The sequence below is a fragment of the Taudactylus pleione genome, unplaced genomic scaffold, assembly GCF_031769625.1.
Source record: "Taudactylus pleione unplaced genomic scaffold, aTauple2 ptg000021l, whole genome shotgun sequence".
In the NCBI taxonomy this organism is placed as follows: domain Eukaryota; kingdom Metazoa; phylum Chordata; class Amphibia; order Anura; family Myobatrachidae; genus Taudactylus; species Taudactylus pleione.
In genome coordinates, this window is record NW_028284423.1 from 15,894,599 (window position 1) to 15,907,799 (window position 13,201).

The window sequence follows — 13,201 nt, forward strand, 5'->3', positions numbered from 1 at the left end:
TTGTATTTTCTTAGTTCTGTTTGGCCTCCCAAAATATAAAGTCACAATATGTCCTGATGTCACAATAACTGACCAAATTGGAGCTTTAGATGATCAAAGTTCCTTTTTGAGCATGCTCACAGCTTACACCTATGTGAACTCTGCAATCAAGCCCAGATTAATAACTCCAAAGTATCACCATAAATATACATATTAATTTTTTATCCTATAAGACAACATATATAGTACAAACACCTATACTTTCTGACTGCAATGTGAATGGTTTTAAAATCTTGTACGCAATTGGGGGTATAGCTCAGTGGTAGAGCATTCGACTACAGATCAAGAGGTCCCTGGTTCAAATCTGGGTGCCCCCTTTACCTAGCTTTTAATGTGTAAAGGTACTGAACCAATTTGCAGTTTACAGCTAGATTGAAACTCAAGTACAGGAAAAGCTAACACAAGTAAGAGCAAGAAAACAAAAAAAGTTAAACTTTAACATTATATACTTCGTGATAGCGCAGTTAGAGTGGTAGATTTCATTTTTTTGATAGAGATTTTTACAGAAATCTATAATTTATAGAAGGCAAATATAAAGGATCTACCTAGTTTCTCTTAAAAAAGTACTTTCTTTCCCAAATGGTTAAACTGAAGAAGTAGGAGAAGCCTTATTGCAATATCAGTCTAACTTCTATCCCTAATCCCACCAACAGTTCCATAACCTCGATTTAATTTCTCTCATTTCTATAGTAATATATTTAGAATAGTATAATATAACTGAACATGAAACATGTGTACTTTAATACTCACCCTCTTTGATAATTAAATAAGGAAAAGCATCACTTAAATAGTGATACTTTAACATTATAAACTTCCTGATAGCACAGTTAGAGTGGCAGATTTCATTTTTTTGATAGAGATTTTTACAGAAATCTATAATTTATAGGAGGCAAATATAAAGGACCTACCTAGTTTCTCTTAAAAAAGTACTTTCTTTCCCAAATGCTTAAACTGAAGTAGTAGGAGAAGCCTTATTGCAATATCAGTCTGAGTTCAATCCCTAATCCCACCAACAGTTCCAGAACCTCGATTTAATTTCTCTCATTTCTATAGTAATATATTTAGAATAGTATAATATAACTGAACATGAAACATGTGTACTTTAATACTAACCCTCTTTGATAATTAAATAAGAAATTATTTAGCAATTACATTGCAGTATTCTGGAACTGTTGTTGTAATTGGGGGTTGATCTCAGACTGATTTTGCATCTAGTACATTCGAGTTTATGTATCAAACATTAATTTTGAACACCTGAGCCCACAAGCCCAAAAATCAAAATGTCCTATTTTATTAGCAATAATATACTGTTGACAGCTACTTTTTGAAATAATTTATATAGGTTTGTTGCTAAGAATTTGTATTTTCTTAGTTCTGTTTGGCCTCCCAAAATATCAAGTCACAATATGTCCTGATGTCACTATAACTGACCAAATTGGAGCTTTAGATGATCAAAGTTCCTTTTTGAGCATGCTCACAGCTTACACCTATGTGAACTCTGCAATCATGCCCAGATTAATAACTCCAAAGTATCACCATAAATATACATATTAATTTTTTATCCTATAAGACAACATATATAGTACAAACACCTATACTTTCTGACTGCAATGTGAATGGTTTTAAAATCTTGTATGCAATTGGGGGTATAGCTCAGTGGTAGAGCATTCGACTACAGATCAAGAGGTCCCTGGTTCAAATCTGGGTGCCCCCTTTACCTAGCTTTTAATGTGTAAAGGTACTGAACCAATTTGCAGTTTACAGCTAGTTTGAAACTCAAGTACAGGAAAAGCTAACACAAGTAAGAGCAAGAAAACAAAAAAAGTTAAACTTTAACATTATATACTTCCTGATAGCGCAGTTAGAGTGGTAGATTTCATTTTTTTGATAGAGATTTTTACAGAAATCTATAATTTATAGAAGGCAAATATAAAGGATCTACCTAGTTTCTCTTAAAAAAGTACTTTCTTTCCCAAATGGTTAAACTGAAGAAGTAGGAGAAGCCTTATTGCAATATCAGTCTAACTTCTATCCCTAATCCCACCAACAGTTCCAGAACCTCGATTTAATTTCTGTCCTTTCTATAGTAATATATTTAGAATAGTATAATATAACTGAACATGAAACATGTGTATTTAAATACTCACCCTCATTGATAATTAAATAAGGAAAAGCATCACTTAAATAGTGATACTTTAACATTATAAACTTCCTGATAGCACAGTTAGAGTGGCAGATTTCATTTATTTGATAGAGATTTTTTCAGAAATCTATAATTTATAGAAGGCAAATATAAAGGACCTACCTAGTTTCTCTTAAAAAAGTACTTTCTTTCCCAAATGGTTAAACTGAAGAAGTAGGAGAAGCCTTATTGCAATATCAGTCTGAGTTCAATCCCTAATCCCACCAACAGTTCCAGAACCTCAATTTAATTTCTGTCCTTTCTATAGTAATATATTTAGAATAGTATAATATAACTGAACATGAAACATGTGTACTTTAATACTAACCCTCTTTGATAATTAAATAAGGAATTATTTAGCAATTACATTGCAGTATTCTGGAACTGTTGTTGTAATTGGGGGTTGATCTCAGACTGATTTTGCATCTAGTACATTCGAGTTTATGCATCAAACATTAATTTTGAACACCTGAGCCCACAAGCCCAAAAATCAAAATGTCCTAGTTTATTAGCAATAATATACTGTTGACAGCTACTTTTTGAAATAATTTATATAGGTTTGTTGCTAAGAATTTGTATTTTCTTAGTTCTGTTTGGCCTCCCAAAATATAAAGTCACAATATGTCCTGATGTCACTATAACTGACCAAATTGGAGCTTTAGATGATCAAAGTTCCTTTTTGAGCATGCTCACAGCTTACACCTATGTGAACTCTGCAATCAAGCCCAGATTAATAACTCCAAAGCATCACCATAAATATACATATTAATTTTTTATCCTATAAGACAACATATATAGTACAAACACCTATACTTTCTGACTGCAATGTGAATGGTTTTAAAATCTTGTACGCAATTGGGGGTATGGCTCAGTGGTAGAGCATTCGACTGCAGATCGAGAGGTCCCTGGTTCAAATCCAGGTGCCCCCTTTACCTAGCTTTTAATGTGTAAAGGTACTGAATCAATTTGCAGTTTACAGCTAGTTTGAAACTCAAGTACAGGAAAAGCTAACACAAGTAAGAGCAAGAAAACAAAAAAAGTTAAACTTTAACATTATATACTTCCTGATAGCGCAGTTAGAGTGGTAGATTTCATTTTTTTGATAGAGATTTTTACAGAAATCTAGAATTTTTAGAAGGCAAATATAAAGGACCTACCTAGTTTCTCTTAAAAAAGTACTTTCTTTCCCAAATGGATAAACTGAAGAAGTAGGAGAAGCCTTATTGCAATATCAGTCTGAGTTCAATCCCTAATCCCACAAACAGTTCCATAACCTCGATTTAATTTCTCTCATTTCTATAGTAATATATTTAGAATAGTATAATATAACTGAACATGAAACGTGTACTTTAATACTCACCCTCTTTGATAATTAAATAAGGAAAAGCATCACTTAAATAGTGATACTTTAACATTATAAACTTCCTGATAGCACAGTTAGAGTGGCAGATTTCATTTTTTTGATAGAGATTTTTACAGAAATCTATAATTTATAGGAGGCAAATATAAAGGACCTACCTAGTTTCTCTTAAAAAAGTACTTTCTTTCCCAAATGCTTAAACTGAAGAAGTAGGAGAAGCCTTATTGCAATATCAGTCTGAGTTCAATCCCTAATCCCACCAACAGTTCCAGAACCTCAATTTAATTTCTGTCCTTTCTATAGTAATATATTTAGAATAGTATAATATAACTGAACATGAAACATGTGTACTTTAATACTAACCCTCTTTGATAATTAAATAAGAAATTATTTAGCAATTACATTGCAGTATTCTGGAACTGTTGTTGTAATTGGGGGTTGATCTCAGACTGATTTTGCATCTAGTACATTCGAGTTTATGTATCAAACATTAATTTTGAACACCTGAGCCCACAAGCCCAAAAATCAAAATGTCCTATTTTATTAGCAATAATATACTGTTGACAGCTACTTTTTGAAATAATTTATATAGGTTTGTTGCTAAGAATTTGTATTTTCTTAGTTCTGTTTGGCCTCCCAAAATATAAAGTCACAATATGTCCTGATGTCACTATAGCTGACCAAATTGGAGCTTTAGATGATCAAAGTTCCTTTTTGAGCATGCTCACAGCTTACACCTATGTGAACTCTGCAATCAAGCCCAGATTAATAACTCCAAAGTATCACCATAAATATACATATTAATTTTTTATACTATAAGACAACATATATAGTACAAACACCTATACTTTCTGACTGCAATGTGAATGGTTTTAAAATCTTGTACGCAATTGGTAGTATAGCTCAGTGGTAGAGCATTCGACAACAGATCAAGAAGTCCCTGGTTCAAATCTGGGTGCCCCCTTTACCTAGCTTTTAATGTGTAAAGGTACTGAACCAATTTGCAGTTTACAGCTAGTTTGAAACTCAAGTACAGGAAAAGCTAACACAAGTAAGAGCAAGAAAACAAAAAAAGTTAAACTTTAACATTATATACTTCCTGATAGCACAGTTAGAGTGGTAGATTTCATTTTTTTGATAGAGATTTTTACAGAAATCTATAATTTATAGGAGGCAAATATAAAGGACCTACCTAGTTTCTCTTAAAAAAGTACTTTCTTTCCCAAATGCTTAAACTGAAGAAGTAGGAGAAGCCTTATTGCAATATCAGTCTGAGTTCAATCCCTAATCCCACCAACAGTTCCAGAACCTCAATTTAATTTCTGTCCTTTCTATAGTAATATATTTAGAATAGTATAATATAACTGAACATGAAACATGTGTACTTTAATACTAACCCTCTTTGATAATTAAATAAGAAATTATTTAGCAATTACATTGCAGTATTCTGGAACTGTTGTTGTAATTGGGGGTTGATCTCAGACTGATTTTGCATCTAGTACATTCGAGTTTATGTATCAAACATTAATTTTGAACACCTGAGCCCACAAGCCCAAAAATCAAAATGTCCTATTTTATTAGCAATAATATACTGTTGACAGCTACTTTTTGAAATAATTTATATAGGTTTGTTGCTAAGAATTTGTATTTTCTTAGTTCTGTTTGGCCTCCCAAAATATAAAGTCACAATATGTCCTGATGTCACTATAGCTGACCAAATTGGAGCTTTAGATGATCAAAGTTCCTTTTTGAGCATGCTCACAGCTTACACCTATGTGAACTCTGCAATCAAGCCCAGATTAATAACTCCAAAGTATCACCATAAATATACATATTAATTTTTTATCCTATAAGACAACATATATAGTACAAACACCTATACTTTCTGACTGCAATGTGAATGTATTTAAAATCTTTTATGCAATTGGGGGTATATCTCAGTGGTAGAGCATTTGACTGCAGATCGAGAGTTCCCTGGTTCAAATCCGGGTACCCCCTTTACCTAGCTTTTAATGTGTAAAGGTACTGAATCAATTTGCAGTTTACAGCTAGTTTGAAACTCAAGTACAGGAAAAGCTAACACAAGAAAGAAAAAAAGTTAAACTTTAACATTATAAACTTCCTGATAGCACAGTTAGAGTGGCAGATTTCATTTTTTTGATAGAGATTTTTACAGAAATTATAATTTATAGAAGGCAAATATAAAAGGACCTACCTAGTTTCTCTTAAAAAAGTACTTTCTTTCCCAAATGGTTAAACTGAAGAAGTAGGAGAAGCCTTATTGCAATATCAGTCTGAGTTCATTCGCTAATCCCACCAACAGTTTCAGAACCGCAATTTAATTTCTGTCCTTTCTATAGAAATATATTTAGAATAGTATAATATAACTGAACATGAAACATGTGTACTTTAATACTAACCCTCTTTGATAATTAAATAAGGAATTATTTAGCAATTACATTGCAGTATTCTGGAACTGTTGATGTAATTGGGGGTTGATCTCAGACTGATTTTGCAACTAGGCCATTCGAGTTTATGCATCAAACATTAATTTTGAACACCTGAGCCCACAAGCCCAAAAATCAAAATGTCCTATTTTATTAGCAACAATATACTGTTGTCAGCTACTTTTTGAAATAATGTATATAGGTTTGTCGCTAAGAATTTGTATTTTCTTAGTTCTGTTTGGCCTCCCAAAATATAAAGTCACAATATGTCCTGATATCACTATAACTGACCAAATTGGAGCTTTAGATGATCAAAGTTCCTCTTTGAGCATGCTCACAGCTTACACCTATGTGAACTCTGCAATCAAGCCCAGATTAATAACTCCAAAGCATCACCATAAATATACATATTAATTTTTTATCCTATAAGACAACATATATAGTACAAAAAACTATACTTTCTGACTGCAAAGTGAATGTTTTTAAAATCTTGTACGCAATTGGGGGTATATCTCCGTGGTAGAGCATTTGACTGCAGATCGAGAGTTCCCTGGTTCAAATCCGGGTACCCCCTTTACCTTGCTTTTAATGTGTAAAGGTACTGAATCAATTTGCAGTTTACAGCTAGTTTGAAACTCAAGTACAGGAAAAGCTAACACAAGTAAAAGCAAGAAAACAAAAAAAGTGAAACTTTAACATTATATACTTCCTTATAGCACAGTTAGAGTGGTAGATTTCATTTTTTTGATTGAGAATTTTACAGAAATCTAGAATTTTTAGAAGGCAAATATAAAGGACCTACCTAGTTTCTCTTAAAAAAGTACTTTCTTTCCCAAATGCTTAAACTGAAGAAGTAGGAGAAGCCTTATTGCAATATCAGTCTGAGTTCAATCCCTAATCCCACCAACAGTTCCAGAACCTCAATTTAATTTCTGTCCTTTCTATAGTAATATATTTAGAATAGTATAATATAACTGAACATGAAACATGTGTACTTTAATACTCACCCTCATTGATAATTAAATAAGGAAAAGCATCACTTAAATAGTGATACTTTAACATTATAAACTTCCTGATAGCACAGTTAGAGTGGCAGATTTCATTTATTTGATAGAGATTTTTACAGAAATCTATAATTTATAGAAGGCAAATATAAAGGACCTACCTAGTTTCTCTTAAAAAAGTACTTTCTTTCCCAAATGGTTAAACTGAAGAAGTAGGAGAAGCCTTATTGCAATATCAGTCTGAGTTCAATCCCTAATCCCACAAACAGTTCCATAACCTCGATTTAATTTCTCTCATTTCTATAGTAATATATTTAGAATAGTATAATATAACTGAACATGAAACATGTGTACTTTAATACTCACCCTCTTTGATAATTAAATAAGGAAAAGCATCACTTAAATAGTGATACTTTAACATTATAAACTTCCTGATAGCACAGTTAGAGTGGCAGATTTCATTTTTTTGATAGAGATTTTTACAGAAATCTATAATTTATAGGAGGCAAATATAAAGGACCTACCTAGTTTCTCTTAAAAAAGTACTTTCTTTCCCAAATGCTTAAACTGAAGAAGTAGGAGAAGCCTTATTGCAATATCAGTCTGAGTTCAATCCCTAATCCCACCAACAGTTCCAGAACCTCGATTTAATTTCTCTCATTTCTATAGTAATATATTTAGAATAGTATAATATAACTGAACATGAAACATGTGTACTTTAATACTAACCCTCTTTGATAATTAAATAAGAAATTATTTAGCAATTACATTGCAGTATTATGGAACTGTTGTTGTAATTGGGGGTTGATCTCAGACTGATTTTGCATCTAGTACATTCGAGTTTATGTATCAAACATTAATTTTGAACACCTGAGCCCACAAGCCCAAAAATCAAAATGTCCTATTTTATTAGCAATAATATACTGTTGACAGCTACTTTTTGAAATAATTTATATAGGTTTGTTGCTAAGAATTTGTATTTTCTTAGTTCTGTTTGGCCTCCCAAAATATAAAGTCACAATATGTCCTGATGTCACAATAACTGACCAAATTGGAGCTTTAGATGATCAAAGTTCCTTTTTGAGCATGCTCACAGCTTACACCTATGTGAACTCTGCAATCAAGCCCAGATTAATAACTCCAAAGTATCACCATAAATATACATATTAATTTTTTATCCTATAAGACAACATATATAGTACAAACACCTATACTTTCTGACTGCAATGTGAATGGTTTTAAAATCTTGTACGCAATTGGGGGTATAGCTCAGTGGTAGAGCATTCGACTACAGATCAAGAGGTCCCTGGTTAAAATCTGGGTGCCCCCTTTACCTAGCTTTTAATGTGTAAAGGTACTGAACCAATTTGCAGTTTACAGCTAGATTGAAACTCAAGTACAGGAAAAGCTAACACAAGTAAGAGCAAGAAAACAAAAAAAGTTAAACTTTAACATTATATACTTCGTGATAGCGCAGTTAGAGTGGTAGATTTCATTTTTTTGATAGAGATTTTTACAGAAATCTATAATTTATAGAAGGCAAATATAAAGGATCTACCTAGTTTCTCTTAAAAAAGTACTTTCTTTCCCAAATGGTTAAACTGAAGAAGTAGGAGAAGCCTTATTGCAATATCAGTCTAACTTCTATCCCTAATCCCACCAACAGTTCCATAACCTCGATTTAATTTCTCTCATTTCTATAGTAATATATTTAGAATAGTATAATATAACTGAACATGAAACATGTGTACTTTAATACTCACCCTCTTTGATAATTAAATAAGGAAAAGCATCACTTAAATAGTGATACTTTAACATTATAAACTTCCTGATAGCACAGTTAGAGTGGCAGATTTCATTTTTTTGATAGAGATTTTTACAGAAATCTATAATTTATAGGAGGCAAATATAAAGGACCTACCTAGTTTCTCTTAAAAAAGTACTTTCTTTCCCAAATGCTTAAACTGAAGTAGTAGGAGAAGCCTTATTGCAATATCAGTCTGAGTTCAATCCCTAATCCCACCAACAGTTCCAGAACCTCGATTTAATTTCTCTCATTTCTATAGTAATATATTTAGAATAGTATAATATAACTGAACATGAAACATGTGTACTTTAATACTAACCCTCTTTGATAATTAAATAAGAAATTATTTAGCAATTACATTGCAGTATTCTGGAACTGTTGTTGTAATTGGGGGTTGATCTCAGACTGATTTTGCATCTAGTACATTCGAGTTTATGTATCAAACATTAATTTTGAACACCTGAGCCCACAAGCCCAAAAATCAAAATGTCCTATTTTATTAGCAATAATATACTGTTGACAGCTACTTTTTGAAATAATTTATATAGGTTTGTTGCTAAGAATTTGTATTTTCTTAGTTCTGTTTGGCCTCCCAAAATATCAAGTCACAATATGTCCTGATGTCACTATAACTGACCAAATTGGAGCTTTAGATGATCAAAGTTCCTTTTTGAGCATGCTCACAGCTTACACCTATGTGAACTCTGCAATCATGCCCAGATTAATAACTCCAAAGTATCACCATAAATATACATATTAATTTTTTATCCTATAAGACAACATATATAGTACAAACACCTATACTTTCTGACTGCAATGTGAATGGTTTTAAAATCTTGTATGCAATTGGGGGTATAGCTCAGTGGTAGAGCATTCGACTACAGATCAAGAGGTCCCTGGTTCAAATCTGGGTGCCCCCTTTACCTAGCTTTTAATGTGTAAAGGTACTGAACCAATTTGCAGTTTACAGCTAGTTTGAAACTCAAGTACAGGAAAAGCTAACACAAGTAAGAGCAAGAAAACAAAAAAAGTTAAACTTTAACATTATATACTTCCTGATAGCGCAGTTAGAGTGGTAGATTTCATTTTTTTGATAGAGATTTTTACAGAAATCTATAATTTATAGAAGGCAAATATAAAGGATCTACCTAGTTTCTCTTAAAAAAGTACTTTCTTTCCCAAATGGTTAAACTGAAGAAGTAGGAGAAGCCTTATTGCAATATCAGTCTAACTTCTATCCCTAATCCCACCAACAGTTCCAGAACCTCGATTTAATTTCTGTCCTTTCTATAGTAATATATTTAGAATAGTATAATATAACTGAACATGAAACATGTGTATTTAAATACTCACCCTCATTGATAATTAAATAAGGAAAAGCATCACTTAAATAGTGATACTTTAACATTATAAACTTCCTGATAGCACAGTTAGAGTGGCAGATTTCATTTATTTGATAGAGATTTTTTCAGAAATCTATAATTTATAGAAGGCAAATATAAAGGACCTACCTAGTTTCTCTTAAAAAAGTACTTTCTTTCCCAAATGGTTAAACTGAAGAAGTAGGAGAAGCCTTATTGCAATATCAGTCTGAGTTCAATCCCTAATCCCACCAACAGTTCCAGAACCTCAATTTAATTTCTGTCCTTTCTATAGTAATATATTTAGAATAGTATAATATAACTGAACATGAAACATGTGTACTTTAATACTAACCCTCTTTGATAATTAAATAAGGAATTATTTAGCAATTACATTGCAGTATTCTGGAACTGTTGTTGTAATTGGGGGTTGATCTCAGACTGATTTTGCATCTAGTACATTCGAGTTTATGCATCAAACATTAATTTTGAACACCTGAGCCCACAAGCCCAAAAATCAAAATGTCCTAGTTTATTAGCAATAATATACTGTTGACAGCTACTTTTTGAAATAATTTATATAGGTTTGTTGCTAAGAATTTGTATTTTCTTAGTTCTGTTTGGCCTCCCAAAATATAAAGTCACAATATGTCCTGATGTCACTATAACTGACCAAATTGGAGCTTTAGATGATCAAAGTTCCTTTTTGAGCATGCTCACAGCTTACACCTATGTGAACTCTGCAATCAAGCCCAGATTAATAACTCCAAAGCATCACCATAAATATACATATTAATTTTTTATCCTATAAGACAACATATATAGTACAAACACCTATACTTTCTGACTGCAATGTGAATGGTTTTAAAATCTTGTACGCAATTGGGGGTATGGCTCAGTGGTAGAGCATTCGACTGCAGATCGAGAGGTCCCTGGTTCAAATCCAGGTGCCCCCTTTACCTAGCTTTTAATGTGTAAAGGTACTGAATCAATTTGCAGTTTACAGCTAGTTTGAAACTCAAGTACAGGAAAAGCTAACACAAGTAAGAGCAAGAAAACAAAAAAAGTTAAACTTTAACATTATATACTTCCTGATAGCGCAGTTAGAGTGGTAGATTTCATTTTTTTGATAGAGATTTTTACAGAAATCTAGAATTTTTAGAAGGCAAATATAAAGGACCTACCTAGTTTCTCTTAAAAAAGTACTTTCTTTCCCAAATGGATAAACTGAAGAAGTAGGAGAAGCCTTATTGCAATATCAGTCTGAGTTCAATCCCTAATCCCACAAACAGTTCCATAACCTCGATTTAATTTCTCTCATTTCTATAGTAATATATTTAGAATAGTATAATATAACTGAACATGAAACGTGTACTTTAATACTCACCCTCTTTGATAATTAAATAAGGAAAAGCATCACTTAAATAGTGATACTTTAACATTATAAACTTCCTGATAGCACAGTTAGAGTGGCAGATTTCATTTTTTTGATAGAGATTTTTACAGAAATCTATAATTTATAGGAGGCAAATATAAAGGACCTACCTAGTTTCTCTTAAAAAAGTACTTTCTTTCCCAAATGCTTAAACTGAAGAAGTAGGAGAAGCCTTATTGCAATATCAGTCTGAGTTCAATCCCTAATCCCACCAACAGTTCCAGAACCTCAATTTAATTTCTGTCCTTTCTATAGTAATATATTTAGAATAGTATAATATAACTGAACATGAAACATGTGTACTTTAATACTAACCCTCTTTGATAATTAAATAAGAAATTATTTAGCAATTACATTGCAGTATTCTGGAACTGTTGTTGTAATTGGGGGTTGATCTCAGACTGATTTTGCATCTAGTACATTCGAGTTTATGTATCAAACATTAATTTTGAACACCTGAGCCCACAAGCCCAAAAATCAAAATGTCCTATTTTATTAGCAATAATATACTGTTGACAGCTACTTTTTGAAATAATTTATATAGGTTTGTTGCTAAGAATTTGTATTTTCTTAGTTCTGTTTGGCCTCCCAAAATATAAAGTCACAATATGTCCTGATGTCACTATAGCTGACCAAATTGGAGCTTTAGATGATCAAAGTTCCTTTTTGAGCATGCTCACAGCTTACACCTATGTGAACTCTGCAATCAAGCCCAGATTAATAACTCCAAAGTATCACCATAAATATACATATTAATTTTTTATCCTATAAGACAACATATATAGTACAAACACCTATACTTTCTGACTGCAATGTGAATGTATTTAAAATCTTTTATGCAATTGGGGGTATATCTCAGTGGTAGAGCATTTGACTGCAGATCGAGAGTTCCCTGGTTCAAATCCGGGTACCCCCTTTACCTAGCTTTTAATGTGTAAAGGTACTGAATCAATTTGCAGTTTACAGCTAGTTTGAAACTCAAGTACAGGAAAAGCTAACACAAGAAAGAAAAAAAGTTAAACTTTAACATTATATACTTCCTGATAGCACAGTTAGAGTGGTAGATTTCATTTTTTTGATAGAGATTTTTACAGAAATCTATAATTTATAGAAGGCAAATATAAAGGATCTACCTAGTTTCTCTTAAAAAAGTACTTTCTTTCCCAAATGGTTAAACTGAAGAAGTAGGAGAAGCCTTATTGCAATATCAGTCTAACTTCAATCCCTAATCCCACCAACAGTTCCAGAACCTTGATTTAATTTCTGTCCTTTCTATAGTAATATATTTAGAATAGTATAATATAACTGAACATGAAACATGTGTACTTTAATACTCACCCTCTTTGATAATTAAATAAGGAAAAGCATCACTTAAATAGTGATACTTTAACATTATAAACTTCCTGATAGCACAGTTAGAGTGGCAGATTTCATTTATTTGATAGAGATTTTTACAGAAATCTAGAATTTTTAGAAGGCAAATATAAAGGACCTACCTAGTTTCTCTTAAAAAAGTACTTTCTTTCCCAAATGGATAAACTGAAGAAGTAGGAGAAGCCTTATTGC

The 13,201-nt window shown here is 32.1% G+C and overlaps 8 non-coding genes across 8 annotated transcripts; all 8 read left to right on the plus strand.

Annotated features, from left to right (window-relative positions):
• Window positions 1-284: 284 nt before the first annotated feature.
• Window positions 285-356, plus strand: TRNAC-ACA (transfer RNA cysteine (anticodon ACA)). The gene has a single exon. It is a non-coding gene; the product is annotated as a tRNA-Cys (tRNA).
• Window positions 357-1,681: 1,325 nt separating this feature from the next.
• Window positions 1,682-1,753, plus strand: TRNAC-ACA (transfer RNA cysteine (anticodon ACA)). The gene has a single exon. It is a non-coding gene; the product is annotated as a tRNA-Cys (tRNA).
• Window positions 1,754-3,078: 1,325 nt separating this feature from the next.
• TRNAC-GCA (transfer RNA cysteine (anticodon GCA)) lies at window positions 3,079-3,150 on the plus strand. Its single transcript has one exon. It is a non-coding gene; the product is annotated as a tRNA-Cys (tRNA).
• Window positions 3,151-5,507: 2,357 nt separating this feature from the next.
• Window positions 5,508-5,579, plus strand: TRNAC-GCA (transfer RNA cysteine (anticodon GCA)). Its single transcript has one exon. It is a non-coding gene; the product is annotated as a tRNA-Cys (tRNA).
• A 2,711-nt stretch (window positions 5,580-8,290) lies between these two features.
• On the plus strand, window positions 8,291-8,362 carry TRNAC-ACA (transfer RNA cysteine (anticodon ACA)). Its single transcript has one exon. It is a non-coding gene; the product is annotated as a tRNA-Cys (tRNA).
• A 1,325-nt stretch (window positions 8,363-9,687) lies between these two features.
• TRNAC-ACA (transfer RNA cysteine (anticodon ACA)) lies at window positions 9,688-9,759 on the plus strand. Its single transcript has one exon. It is a non-coding gene; the product is annotated as a tRNA-Cys (tRNA).
• Window positions 9,760-11,084: 1,325 nt separating this feature from the next.
• TRNAC-GCA (transfer RNA cysteine (anticodon GCA)) lies at window positions 11,085-11,156 on the plus strand. The gene has a single exon. It is a non-coding gene; the product is annotated as a tRNA-Cys (tRNA).
• A 1,323-nt stretch (window positions 11,157-12,479) lies between these two features.
• On the plus strand, window positions 12,480-12,551 carry TRNAC-GCA (transfer RNA cysteine (anticodon GCA)). Its single transcript has one exon. It is a non-coding gene; the product is annotated as a tRNA-Cys (tRNA).
• Window positions 12,552-13,201: the final 650 nt, after the last annotated feature.